General features: G+C 50.5%; 1 protein-coding gene across 2 annotated transcripts in view; it reads left to right on the forward strand.

Annotated features, from left to right (window-relative positions):
- Positions 1-12,748, forward strand: part of CHST11 (carbohydrate sulfotransferase 11) — a gene marked incomplete at both ends in the record, with an annotated part of 282,926 nt that overhangs the window by 96,211 nt on the left and 173,967 nt on the right. The gene's annotated exons all lie outside the window — the stretch shown is intronic.

Raw genomic sequence — 12,748 nt, forward strand, 5'->3', positions numbered from 1 at the left:
TATTCAGTCAACAATCATTTTGCGAGTGCTGTAGACCAGTTTCTCCAATTTTCATGTGCATTCAGCTTACCGGGTTATCTTGTTAAAATGCAGATCCTGACTCAGTAGGTCTGATTCAGTCGGTCTGGGGTTGGGCTGAGATTCTGCATCTCTAACAAGCTCCTGGTTGATGCTGGTGCAGGCCCCACACCTGGCTCGCAAGGCCAAAGCTCTGTGTCATTTTGGTGACACATGACAGGTGAAAACAAGCTTCTTCCCGCCTCGGTGTCTTACTTTCCCACCCACGCACCCAGATGCTCCTTCCCTGGGTCTCCGCCTGGCTGTCTTCTTCCTTTCATTCAAGTCTCAGCAGCAGTGTCACCACCTTGGAGAGACTTGTTTCCCTTGATGGCCCAAATCTAAAGTAGCTTCCCATCTCTAATTTACCTCGTACATTTCTCTGAGATTATCTTGTTTCATGTGTCTTTCCTGTCTGTCTCCGTGGGAAAATGAGCTCTAGGAGAGCCAAGCACGTGCACTTGGCTGTTTTGTTGACTCCTGTCTCGTCCTCCCATCCTCAGCTGTGCTAGCAGAATGCCTGGCATATAGTAGATGCTCAGTAAAATTTGTTGCATGAAAGATCAGAAGTGCCGTCTTTAAGGATCCCACTGGCTAGATGGAGAGACGGAAAAGTCAGTAACTAGTTGTGTCTGTGGTGTTAAGAAAGAGTGTAGGGAAAGAGTTATCGGTATAAAGTAGCGTGTCTTTAAAAAAATCTCTCGGGGCCTCAGTTTCTCATCGGTAAAATGAGCTTAAGTAGCAGTATCTCCCGCATACATTTGTCGTAGGATTAAAAGAGATAATAGATATAAAACACTAAAACCCCAGTACCTGGCATAGAGTAGACCCTGAAGCAATGCAATACCAGTTATGATGATGAAAATGGTGAAGGTGGTGGTTATGCAGGGAAAGCCTGACTTTTCACTTTTCAGAGTGCCCTTTGAGCTCTCTTTCAAAAGGCGAGTAGTAATTCTTTAGGGCAGTGTATTAGATACCAGTGCTGTGTAACCAGTTGTCGCCAATTCAGCAGCTTAAAACAACACCCATTTATTAGCTCCCAGCTCCTGTGGGTCGGGAGTATGGGCATGGCTTAGATGGGTCTTCTGCTTCAGGGTCTCTTTCAGGTCATGGTGAAGATGCCAGTTAGGGCTGTGGTGTCATCAGAAGACACAACTGGGGAAGGATCCACGTCCAAGCTCACATGGTTGCAGCCTGTTGGATTCAGGGCCTCAATTCCTTCCATCTGTTGGTTGGAGGCCTCCCTCAGTTCCTTGCCAGCGGGCATCTCCATTGAGCAGCTCACAGTGTGGCAACTTGCTCCATCGAAGCCATCAAGGGAGAGAGTGATGGCCAAATAAAAGTTGTAATTTTGTGTGACATAATCACACAAGTGACATTTTTACTGTATTCTGTTAATTAGTAGGAAGTTGCTAGGATAGCCCTACTCAGGGGGGAAGGGAGATTACACAAGGCTGTGACTATCAGGATTTGGGGATCACTGGTGGTCATCTTAGAGTCTCTCCACCAAAGGCAACAAGAGGAAACAAGACTGGGAGCGAGGATGCTTGGGCTCTGGTGCTGGCGTCACTGCTCCTGGCAACGAGCGAGGGTATGTCCCTCGCCCTAGCCTTCCATTTCCTCTGCAGCACACAGTGAGCTGAGGCATTTTCACATGGGTGCCAGGGAAGCTGGGGCTCCACAGAGGCATCTCAGGGGCCGCTGGGGAGGATAGAGGAGTTGGGAGGTGTACATTCCCTCCCCATCAGAGCAGCTTGGCTTCAACCTGTGTTCAAGATTGGCTCTTCTGTCCAAGGTTTTCTTTGAACAGAGACTTCCATGACTTAAAATCAGGTTGGGGGCTTCCCTGGTGGCGCAGTGGTGGAGAGTCCGCCTGCCGATGCAGGGGACACGGGTTCGTGCCCTGGTCCGGGAAGATCCCACATGCCGCGGAGCGGCTGGGCCCGTGAGCCATGGCCGCTGAGCCTGCGCGTCCGGAGCCTGTGCTCCGCAATGGGAGAGGCCACAACAGCGAGAGGCCCGCATACGGCAAAAAAAAAAAAAAAAAAAAAAATCAGGTTGGAACCATTTGCACCAGCTGCCCTCGGAGGGCCCTCTTCTGCTGGCCCCATGTGGTTCCCTTAGGGTTCACAGTGGTTTGCGCCAAGACCAGGACTGTAGACCCTGAGCCCGTTAATGACATTGGCATCATTCTCCCATCCAGAATTACGGGAAGGAGTGACCTGAGGCTGCACTGGGGTGGGTGGGGAGGCGAGTTACTGAGTTATTGGAAAACCAGTTTCCATGCTTGTGATCAGAACTGTCTATTTCATTCATTGGCGCTACTCAGTCATCATTCCTTTGTTTATTCAACTGTTCAGTGTCACTATGGGGCCTTCTCAGGTTCACCCTCAGCGTGTTTGGTAAATGCCAAGCACGTAGCCTAGGAAATTTCCATCCCAGCCACATCAGGGAGGGGTAGTAACTGAGGTTCTGCTCACCTTGTGGCTTGCTCCCCGGAGGAGGCCAGGGGACCCTGTTCCTTTGATCTCACTACGTCAGGGTCATCGTCCCTCCCTTTTTCTGGAGGCCGCCCCCCACCCCCAGAAAGGAGTACCTCTGGGAAGAGTGGGAAGCATGGGCAGTGCAGATTAGTAGGGTAAGGAGGACTTGACCCCAGGAGCAGGAAATATATCTTGGTAATAGGGTTTTCACTTTTTAGACTTGTGGGTTAAATTCCACGAACCTAGAATAACCCAGGGAGAAGTCTTGCTGGTTTTCTAGACTAGAGGCACACACCTTTCCCTTTTCCTCTTTCCCCCTCACTTCCTGTCTTCCTCTGCATATTTTTAACTTGTATAAAAGACATTGCTCAGAGTCTCAGGACCCAGAGCCACAGTGGGTCCTGGTTTAGGGACTAACTGCTACTAACCAGCTGTGGGACCACAGCCCAGCCGCCCTGGGCCCCGGTGGAGGTTGGGCTGCATGATTTTGAAGCCGCTCCTGACCTTGCCTGATAGGTAGGCTTCTGTCTGATTGCTGTGTCCAGAATCGTTAAAATGCATTGTCTTCCCAGGAGCCAACTCTCCTCCATTAAACAGCTCCTCCCCGAGGCAGATGGAGCCCGAAGGGGGACTGTCCTCAAAAGCAACAGGTTGGGTGCTTGGCTGGCTCACAAAGGAAGTCTCCGGGGAGGTCCAGCCTCCCTGCTGCTCCCTGGGCAGGGGCTCTGGGCCCTCTCACAGCCCGAGGGGCGGGAGAGGAGCCCTGCCCTCTTGGAGAAGGGGTTACTGAGCCAGGGAGTGGGGGAAGTGCTCCCAGAGGCAGACCCTGGAACACTTGACAGAGGTGGAATGCAATCCTGGGATGAGCTCTGGAAGGACAAGAAAGACCTCCCAGGAATAGGAATTGTAGTAATACCAGCTGAGGCTTTCCTGACTCTTCTGTCTATGCAAGATAGTTACGTACATTATCAGTAATACCGGGGATGACGTGGTGCCCCATTTTACAGAAGGAAACTGAGGCTGCAAGAGCTCAAGGGACCTGGCCCAGGTGACTCAGCTGGGAAGTGATGGAGCTGAGACTGGGAGCCAGGTTTGATTTCAAAGCCCGCCCCCCCTTTCCATTGCCCCCGGCGAAAAGATCATAAGAGGGATGCAAAAAGGGCTTCTAAGTCAGGTCACATTCACAGATAGGCACCTGGCGGTTAGGATTTGGACCGATCTTTTTGGGGGACACAGCTGAACCCACAATTATGGGGATGCCTTTAAGGCGAGAATAGGCAGAAAGCGGGGGGTAGGGCTCACGCATAGCTGGGACGCCTGAAGCTGGAGAGGCCAGCTCACGAGGGCTTTTGGACCCTGCTGAGGACTTTGGACTTAGTTCTGGACTAGGCACTGGGCAGGGTGGGGGGCATGGAGTGTGGGTGTGGATGGTCAGGTGGGCGTGGTGAGCGCCGGAAGGAGGATGCATGGGACGAGGACAAGAAGGGTGTGATCTGGGGCCATCACGAGTCTTCTGTGAAACCCCTCAGGGAGAGACGAGCAGGGCCTGAACCCAGGCGTGGATGGAAGGGTGAGAGAGGAGGGGTGGGGGGGGGTGCCTGGGAATTGAGGTGGCCAAGTGGGCAGGGCTCGATCTTGAAGGCAAAGGGCAGGAGAGGAGAGAGTGTGTCTGTTGAGTGATTTGAAGGAGTTAGTTGAGGAGGGTGGACTTGCCTTAGAAGGAGCAGAGAGCACGACGGGAGGAAAAGCATGCGAGAGAGGCGTGGAAGCCTGGCCACTCCACCTCGTGGACCTCGGATTCATCTCCCAGAGAATGTGGGACCTGGCCTGGTTCATCTGAAAGGTGCCTTCGGGCTCTAACATTCCGGCTCTAACATTCCGAGGTTTCTGTGATTCTGAACCAGTGCAGGCTGCGGCAATCAGAGGAGGCTTCATGGGGGAGGGGGTCTTGACTTGGGGGAGGATGTAGAGGGCGTTTCAGGGGTGAGGACGGCTGATACTGAGGCCCAGAGCTGAGCTGAGTGCTTTGATGAGCCCGGAGAACCTTTCCCCAGCAGGGCAGCGGCCGGGCCTGTCCTCCTGTCTCGGGACGTGCAATTACTGTCCCTCATCAATATTTCAGTCTCTGCTTTCACAGAGCGCCTCCCTCTGCCTTTCACCTTTGTCAGCAGCCTTCGTAAATAAAAAAGGAAGAAGCGCTGCCCCGCCGGCCCAGCCCGTAGGCCCGAAGACAGAGGGGCTTCCCAGGCCCTTGAAGCCTTTGCATTTGTTTGTAACTGGAGACAAAGGAGACTTCTGGAAACTGAGCCCCCAGTCCCTTCACCTGCAAACTGGGGGCTGTCATGCTTGTCCCCCAGTTCCTCAACTCCCCTCCCCACGGATGTAAAATTAATTCTGTTGTGCCGTCCTCCTTCTCTCCCTTCAGACAGAAACTCTTCATCCCAAGCCCTCAGGCACCGGAGCACCTCGAGTAGAGACCTTAGAGACTTTTCAGAAATTTTTTTTTTAATTAAAATTTAATTGACGTTATCTAGTTTTTGTTTTGTTTTGTTTCGGCTGCTCTGGGTCTTAGTTGCGGCACGCATGCGGGATCTAGTTCCCTGACCAGGGATCGACCCCGGGCCCCCTGCATTGGGAGCTCGGAGTCTTAACCACTGGACCACCAGGGAAGTCCCCAGAAATGGTTTTAACTGGTTGTCAGAGGCGGGGGTGGGCGGTAGGTGAAATGAGTGAAGGGACTCTGAAGCTACAGGCTTCTAGTTAAAACACAAGTAAGTCATGGGGATGTCGTGAACAGCATGGCGACTGTAGCTGACAGTGCTGTATTGCATGTTTGACAGTTGCTGAGAGAGTAGATTTTCAAAGTTCTCATCACAAGAAAAAATATCTGTGACTGGATGGATGTTGACTTATTGCGGTGATCATTTTGCAACATAGAAAAATATCGAATCCGTATGCTGTACACCTGAAACTAATGTTATATCTCAGTTTAAAAAATAGAAACTAGTTATGTCAGTTTCAAAATGGAAAAATTTTTAAAATAGTTTTAAGCTTCTGTGTAGGTGACTGCTTTTGAAGCAGAATCCTCACCTGCCCGGCATAAAGAAACGCTGCGGTTCGATTTTCCGTCGGGGGTCAGTGCGGAACCCTTGTCTCCTGTAAGTGGACAAGGCTGTGCCTCTGAGGGCAGAGCTTATGTCACACAGGTTTGGGTCCCCCCACTGGGAGTCAGGGCTTGTGGTTCCTCAGGGTCACGCAGTGGGGTGGGACGGTGCTCCCAGAACACCGTTGGCTCCCTCTCTAGCACTGCTCGACTGGGACACCTCCCTCTAGCATCTGCCTCTCTCAGCTGTGAATGCAGGGATAGGAACATTGTCTTGCTTGTGTTTAAATCTCTGTGTGCTCAGAGCCTTATGTAGTAAGTATACAATAAACGTCGGTGGATACAGATTAATGTGTCCAAGTCATTTTGCAAATACTTACTGAGCACCTGCTGTGTGCCAGCCTCCCTTCCAGGCTCTAGAGATAAGAGCAGTGAACCAAAGAGACGAAGCCTGCTCTCACGGAGCCTCCATTCCTGTGGGCAAGACAGACTATCCATGAATGAACACGTGTGGTAACTGACGTGATTTGGGGTGATGAGGAACCCCATTCAAGCAGGGTTAGGGAACAGAGTGGGAAAGCTATTTTGGAAGGGATGGTTGAGGAGGGCCTCTCTGAAGAGGTGACTTTTGGGTAGGCACTAAAGGGATGTGAAGGGGTGAGCCAGGTGAAATTCTAAGGGAAGAGTGTTGGTGGCAGAGGAAACACCAAGGATGAAAGCCCAGAGGTGGGGATGAGCTTGGCGGGTTAGGGGAATGGTGGCTGGAGTGGAGTGGGAGAGCTCCGCAAGGGTAGATCATGCAGGCTCTTAAAGGTCAAGGTTGGCTTCATTTCCAGGAAGTCTGTTGACGCAGAGGATGACCCTGGGCATTTCCTGGCAGTCTTCCACGTTGTCTGCACAGAATAGAATCCATTGGTAGAAACGGCTTTGTGGGGTGGCCCCTTGGGTGCCGTATGTTCTCAAGAACAGTTATTTGAGATCCTACTACGGGGAGACACTGAGGCGCGGCACCAAGGACGAGGCAGACTCAGCTTCTGCCTTCTAGAAGCTCTGTCCCGCAGGACTCAGGCTCCCTCCAGCCTACCCTCCTCCCTGCAGCTCCGACGGGTGGCACACCCCAAAGTGGGCTGGGGCCTGGGTTCCCCCCGTGGGCCTCCTGTGTGCGTCTGCATGGTTCGGCATCACAGCGTTCCCCTTTGCGGATTGGTCCATCTGGGGTCTTAAATCTAGCATCCGGATGCTTAGGCTTGGATCCCAGCCCAGCCACTCTGTGGCTCCCGATCTGGTGCAGTGCCTGGAGCCACGTGTGAAATACATCGATGTTGAAGGAATGGGTGAACAGCGTGTTGCTTTGGGCAAGTCACTGAATCTCCTGGTGTCTCCGTTTCTTACCTATAAAGCAGGGATAACAGAGAATTAAATGAGATAGTGCTTATGATAGGAGTCTGAGTCGCTGTGCCCAGCCTGTAGCAGGTGTGCAGGAAACGTAACTGCTATTTTTATGCCGTTGTTCCGGTCGTCCCTGACTGCTCAAGGCTTTCAGAGCCTAGTTTCCTTTCCACATTCACTCCCCATCATATCCCTTTTTCTCCCCAAGTCTGTCCAAGATGAGACTCAATGATCATTTGCCAAAGTACTATTTTTCCCCCAATAAGACATTTGCCTTTTACCTCCAGGGGACTCTGCTGGTGGGACTCGAAGGTTCCTGGCTGCACATGGTGATAAAAGTCAGAACCAGCTACAGCCGTCTCTGAACTGCCATCCTGGAAGAGACTCCAGAGACCACCTTGTGCAGTCCCCATATTTTTTAGGACATTAGTAAATTGCTTTCTGTATTGGACTGATACTTGGTATTCTAGGAGTCTGCAGGCAGCGTGGCAGGGGTGGGGAGATATGAACGCGTGAGGATGCCAGGGCCCAGGGGAGGAACCGTGTGGTCCTGACATCACCCAGCGGCGGTTAGAAGCCTGACTAATGAGGGCATTCTGCACTTGGTGATTTCTTGTTCTTGTCAGTGGTCCCTTGAGATTGGGCCGGTCTCCAGATCTTTTCAGAGATGAAGGAGCAGAACATAGTGTTCTGTCTTCAGCAGCCGTCGCATCTCTCTCAGCCGGGCAAGCTGGAGGGAAACGGAAACGGAGGCTGAGAAGTTGGGATGGAAACACGCAGACTATGTTTACTGAGTTTCTCTGAGCCATGGGATGGGCCATGTGGAAAACTACGTTCTCGCTTCCTTGTGCATCCTCTTTTTTTTTTTTTCTCGTTACACGGGCCTCTCACTACTGTGGCCTCTCCCGTTGCGGAGCACAGGCTCCGGACGCGCAGGCCCAGCGGCCATGGCTCACGGGCCCAGCCGCTCCTCGGCATGTGGGATCCTCCCGGACCGGGGCATGAACCCGCGTCCCCTGCACCGGCAGGCGGACTCTCAACCACTGCGCCACCAGGGAAGCCCCACAGCCTCTTTGTCTTCACTTCCTAGGGCCTGTCAACATTCCAGATCCTCCGGCCCTGCCCCACTGCAGCCCCTAGAGGTGTCTAGTCTGTGTTACTACAGCATGGAAAGGACAGTGCTTGGAAGCCATTCGCTGGCTATGTGCCCGTCCCACGGAGTTAAACATCACGACTCTGGGCCTCGGTGTCACTGCTCGATGGGAATCTAGGATGTCCCGCACAGACAGGTCATGAGGCTTCAGGGTCCCCGTAAATTATTCTTTCTCCGTTGCCTCTCCCAAGGTCTGTCTCAACATCCATAGACATCATTATTGTCACTTGTGTCGCCTTTCTCTTTTTCCTTAGTTGCATTGAGGGCAGTGGGGGTCTTTCTATAAAGTGAAAGCTGCTCATAGTGGAAATCATTTTAGACCCTCACAGAAGTTATTATTGTGGCTCAGCAGCTGTGCAGAAGTGCTGGGAAACCATTCCCCTGTCCCACCGGGTCCCAGTGGAGGAGAAACTCGTGACCCCACCTTGGGGGCCTGTGCTCACAGGGAGCTTGTAGGAGCGGGTTTGGGAGGGATCTTCCCAACACAAACAGCATTTTTTTCTCTATTTGCAGCAAGGGGATGGCTTTGAACCCATGAGTGTGGCCTTTATAACTCAGTGCTCAGAGTGTTTGAGCTAATAGGCCTTTAGAGATTCTAAAAGAACCCTCTGTTTGGGACTCAGTTCTAAGATCCTGAAAATCATCTATCAGGAAGGTCCTTTGAGCTGATCCAGGTACCAGCAAACACACCTCCCATCTCTCCATAGCATGACCACAGCAGACATCGCCAGTGGATCCTAGCACTTGTCTCCACACTGAGCTAGAATGGAGCCTCGGGATCCTCGCCCCACAGTGTCCAAGACTGAGAAACCCTATGCCTTTGCAGGTACAGAAATTGAGACCCGGAGCCTTACATATCCAGCTCAAGGCAGATCTTCTTGTTAGGTGGGCTGAAACATACACACACACACAAATGTTCATGCACACGTGAAGTTTATACTCATATAAAGTTTATATAAGCAGCTTTCATAATGTATAAACACACATGGATGTGTGTGTGTATAGTAATATATACATAAAACTTCTACCCCTAGTTCTTCAAATCTGAGGTTCTCCATCAGGACCGATTCACCAGAGGCAAAATTTGCTGACGTCTCCAAAGAATCAAGTGTACCGTCACTCCAATAAAATATCATAGCCGCTTCGGTCAGCCACATTAAAGCTGCAAGGATCTTTAGGAAATTGAGCCTCGTGGGTCAGATGGACCACATTTTGTGGAACAGGCGAAATGCATCTGAGGTTGAGGGTGACTGACAAGTCGGGCCATCTTTAGATAGGCAGGGAAGTGCAGTTACAAAATACCTTTGAGCTTCAATCAGATCCGGCAGAAAATTCAATCCTTTTCTGGAAGGCAGAGAAAGGTTTGTTTTAAATGGTGAGTTTCTCTTTGGGTAGAAAGGTGTTCCTTGGGTGCGTGGGACTTGTGTCACTGCCCTTACTTCCCTGCCTCCTCTTCCATTTCCTTGTGTCTCTTTAGATCCACCTTCCTTCTCCGGGAAACTTTCCCTCTCCTGACAGCCTGCAGCACCTCTAGTTACATTCCTGCTGAGATACACTGTCTTATGTTCTGTTGTTCTGTCCTCAGTGAGACATTCCCAAGCTCCAGTTGGGCACGAGCTCTCTTGCGGATCTGACTCCCTTCCTGAGGTATGGAGAGGGGTTCCAGGCCCACCCTGAGCTGTGTGGAAGGTTTAGAGGCTAGGCTGGTCCATGCATTTGTGGCTCCCCAGGGCAGGTCACTATAGGGAAGGACTGGTGTGTCTGTTCCTTTCCACACCAGGATTCACAGGCTTGGGCTGGGCCCCATCCCCAGGGCTGCTATTTAGGGCTGGGGTCTCCTTGCCTTCCAGCCTCACGGATGCTTTGATGCTGACTGCATGCAGGAGCCAGGCTCTCCTCTCTCTTTGCAGTTTACTGATGCTCTTCTGTCTTGGCAGCTCCCGTTGCCATGCAACAGCCAAAGGTACCGTGCCAGTGGGCCCCTCCCACTGTCTGTGCATCAGCCCTGCTGTCTGTCCCCCTTAGCGCTCAGTCCTGCTGCAGGATGGGGATGGAGGGACCTGGAGCAGCAAGCTGGGCCGATTTTAATTGAATTCTGCTTGCTACGCCTTCACTAATGATCTGTACGTTAGCAACTTTGAACAGAGCTAAGATGGGGTGAGAGTGGCTAATGGCTGGTTACCTAGTTGCTTCCTGGGACTTCGAATGTCATCTTGACGTTTTACGAACGTGACTCTTTGTTGCTGTGGGGACCTCCCCTAGAAATACAGTGACAGCCGCAAACTGTCATGCTTTGTTATTACTATGTGTTTGTATTCACTTAAGCATGAAGGCAATATTAGTTCCATTTTACAGAAACTACATCTCAGAGAGGTTAAGTAACAGCCAGGATCACACAGCAAGTAAAAGCAGAACTGGGATTCAATCCCAGGCAGTGTGGTTTTATAGTTTGTGCTCTTAACCAGTATTCTATACTGCCTTTCTACTTATAAAAGGTGAAACCCACCCTAGGGGATCTTAAAAAGCTAATGACCTACTTTTAAAGGCAGTGCTGCTGCTTTATGTATATAGCTACATTTATTAAGTACTTAATAAAGTAAGTACTTAAAACTGTGCTAGGCACTCTTTTAAGTGTTCTTATAATAGCTCATTAATACCCACAACAGTCCTGAGAAGTATTACTATTATTCCCATTTTAGAGATGAGAAAATTGAGGCAGGTGGAGATTCAGTAACCAGTCCAAGGTCATAGAGCCAGGATGTGACAGAGCCCGAATTGGAACCCAGTAGTCTTGATTCCATATTCTACACACGTAAGTAAAACTACTAGTTTATAAAACAAAATAAGGCAAACTTCTTGACTTGGTGATTGTGGGGGAAGAAATTCTAGGGATAGAGAGGGACAGAAAACCCTCCGGGCATTGCCATATTAGTTACTACAGCTCAGTCTATGAGACCCCTCATTTTTCAGAATGTTTTATATTCTGAATGAAAAAAGGAAAAAAGCACATGACAAATACAACCTGTCAAATTTACTTAAAGGAACAATCATTAGGATTTGTGGGCAGTTTACTTAAAAACCAGTCTCCCTTATGTTCTCAATATTCTGTCATGAGCAGTTGCTTTTAAAATGTAGAGAAGAACTCAGAGGATGTCTGATTCCATTTTGTAATCTTCCTAACTTGTTGCCTCGTAGCTGAGCACGTCGTAGGCACTTGGGAGCACAGTGCACATGCTGGATTGATTGAAAATTGAAGTGTTATGTGTGGGATTAGAAGATAATGAAGTGGGGAGATTCCAGGCTAGGTATTTAGGGACCACATTTTTTGGGTGCCTCCAGGGTACCCAGGCTATACCTTATCCATCTATTCTCCCACTCTTGGATCATTGGGGGATAAATTACAGCATTGTCGGTGATGGTGGTGCAGGTAGTATTGGGGTGGTGCCGTTGACCATGCGGTGCTGGGAGCCCCCAACACCTGGCTTTCCCTCTTGAAGGCCGACACTCCATGTAGCCATGTTGATCCTGCTTCATAATCTTAGTTTACAGTTGGCAGAAGAGGACAAGATTGCGAAAGAAACCCTTTGCAGTCAGCGCGCTTGGCCATCCGAGCAGCTCCGCTCCACATTCTGCCAAATTGCTATATTCAGAAACGGTTAGCGGTTTTGACATATCTGATAACCTACAAAACCGACACGTCCTGGGTTTGATCTTCCCATCTGTGTCAGAGGAGCATGAAATGAGCATGCGAGCCAGGCTGTGATACAGCCCATTGGGGAGGATCTAAATTAAATCGGTGGCTCCCCTGCCGTCCCCCCCTCGACGGCTTTCCAGTCCCGTGTGCCCCCCACCACACCCCTTCCTCCCAAAGGGTTAAGTTACACAAGAGCCCAGGTGCCTGTTTCTCTCCTTCTCACCCTATTTGTTCCTCTCCCTATCACTGTCTTCCTTGTTGATCTTATTGTCTAGGAGAAAGTTGACTCATTTGTAACATTTACCAGCCTCCCTCTCCCACTAGTAGGTGTGTGAGCAGCTGGGGGCTTTACCATCTGTGATCCTCCACACTTCCAGCAAATTCTCTTTCTACCTTTGCAGCGCTGTGCAACCAACCCAAGCTCCGCGCCTTCTCTGTGTCCCATCTACCCCCTCTCTCACACCAGAAATCAAGCTGGAGGGTGATGGGCGTGGGGTGACCTCAAAAAAACCTACTCATTTCCTTCCTTCTAGAAAAATGTGCCAGGCATATAGCGTTAGGGATAGAGAAGTGAGTACACGGGGTTCCTGCCCTCAAGGAGCTCATGCTTTGGGGAGGAAAGGCAACAATATGGGTGTTCCTAATTGCTGCAGTTTATCGAGCGCTCAGGATGTACGAGGCACCGTGCTTTACCCAGATGATCTCATCTGATCCTCACAACAGCCTTGTGAGCTTAGGAAGCCTTCTCATTTTATTTTATTTTTATTTTTTGGCTTTAGGTAGTTTAATAAAAATTTGGGGACAGAATTTCTTTCAACAGATGCACTGCTAGGCCCCAAATGGCCTTTCTATGGCCAGCATCTGCTTTG

The sequence above is a fragment of the Grampus griseus genome, assembly GCF_964374135.1.
Source record: "Grampus griseus genome assembly, chromosome: 11".
Lineage (NCBI taxonomy): Eukaryota > Metazoa > Chordata > Mammalia > Artiodactyla > Delphinidae > Grampus > Grampus griseus.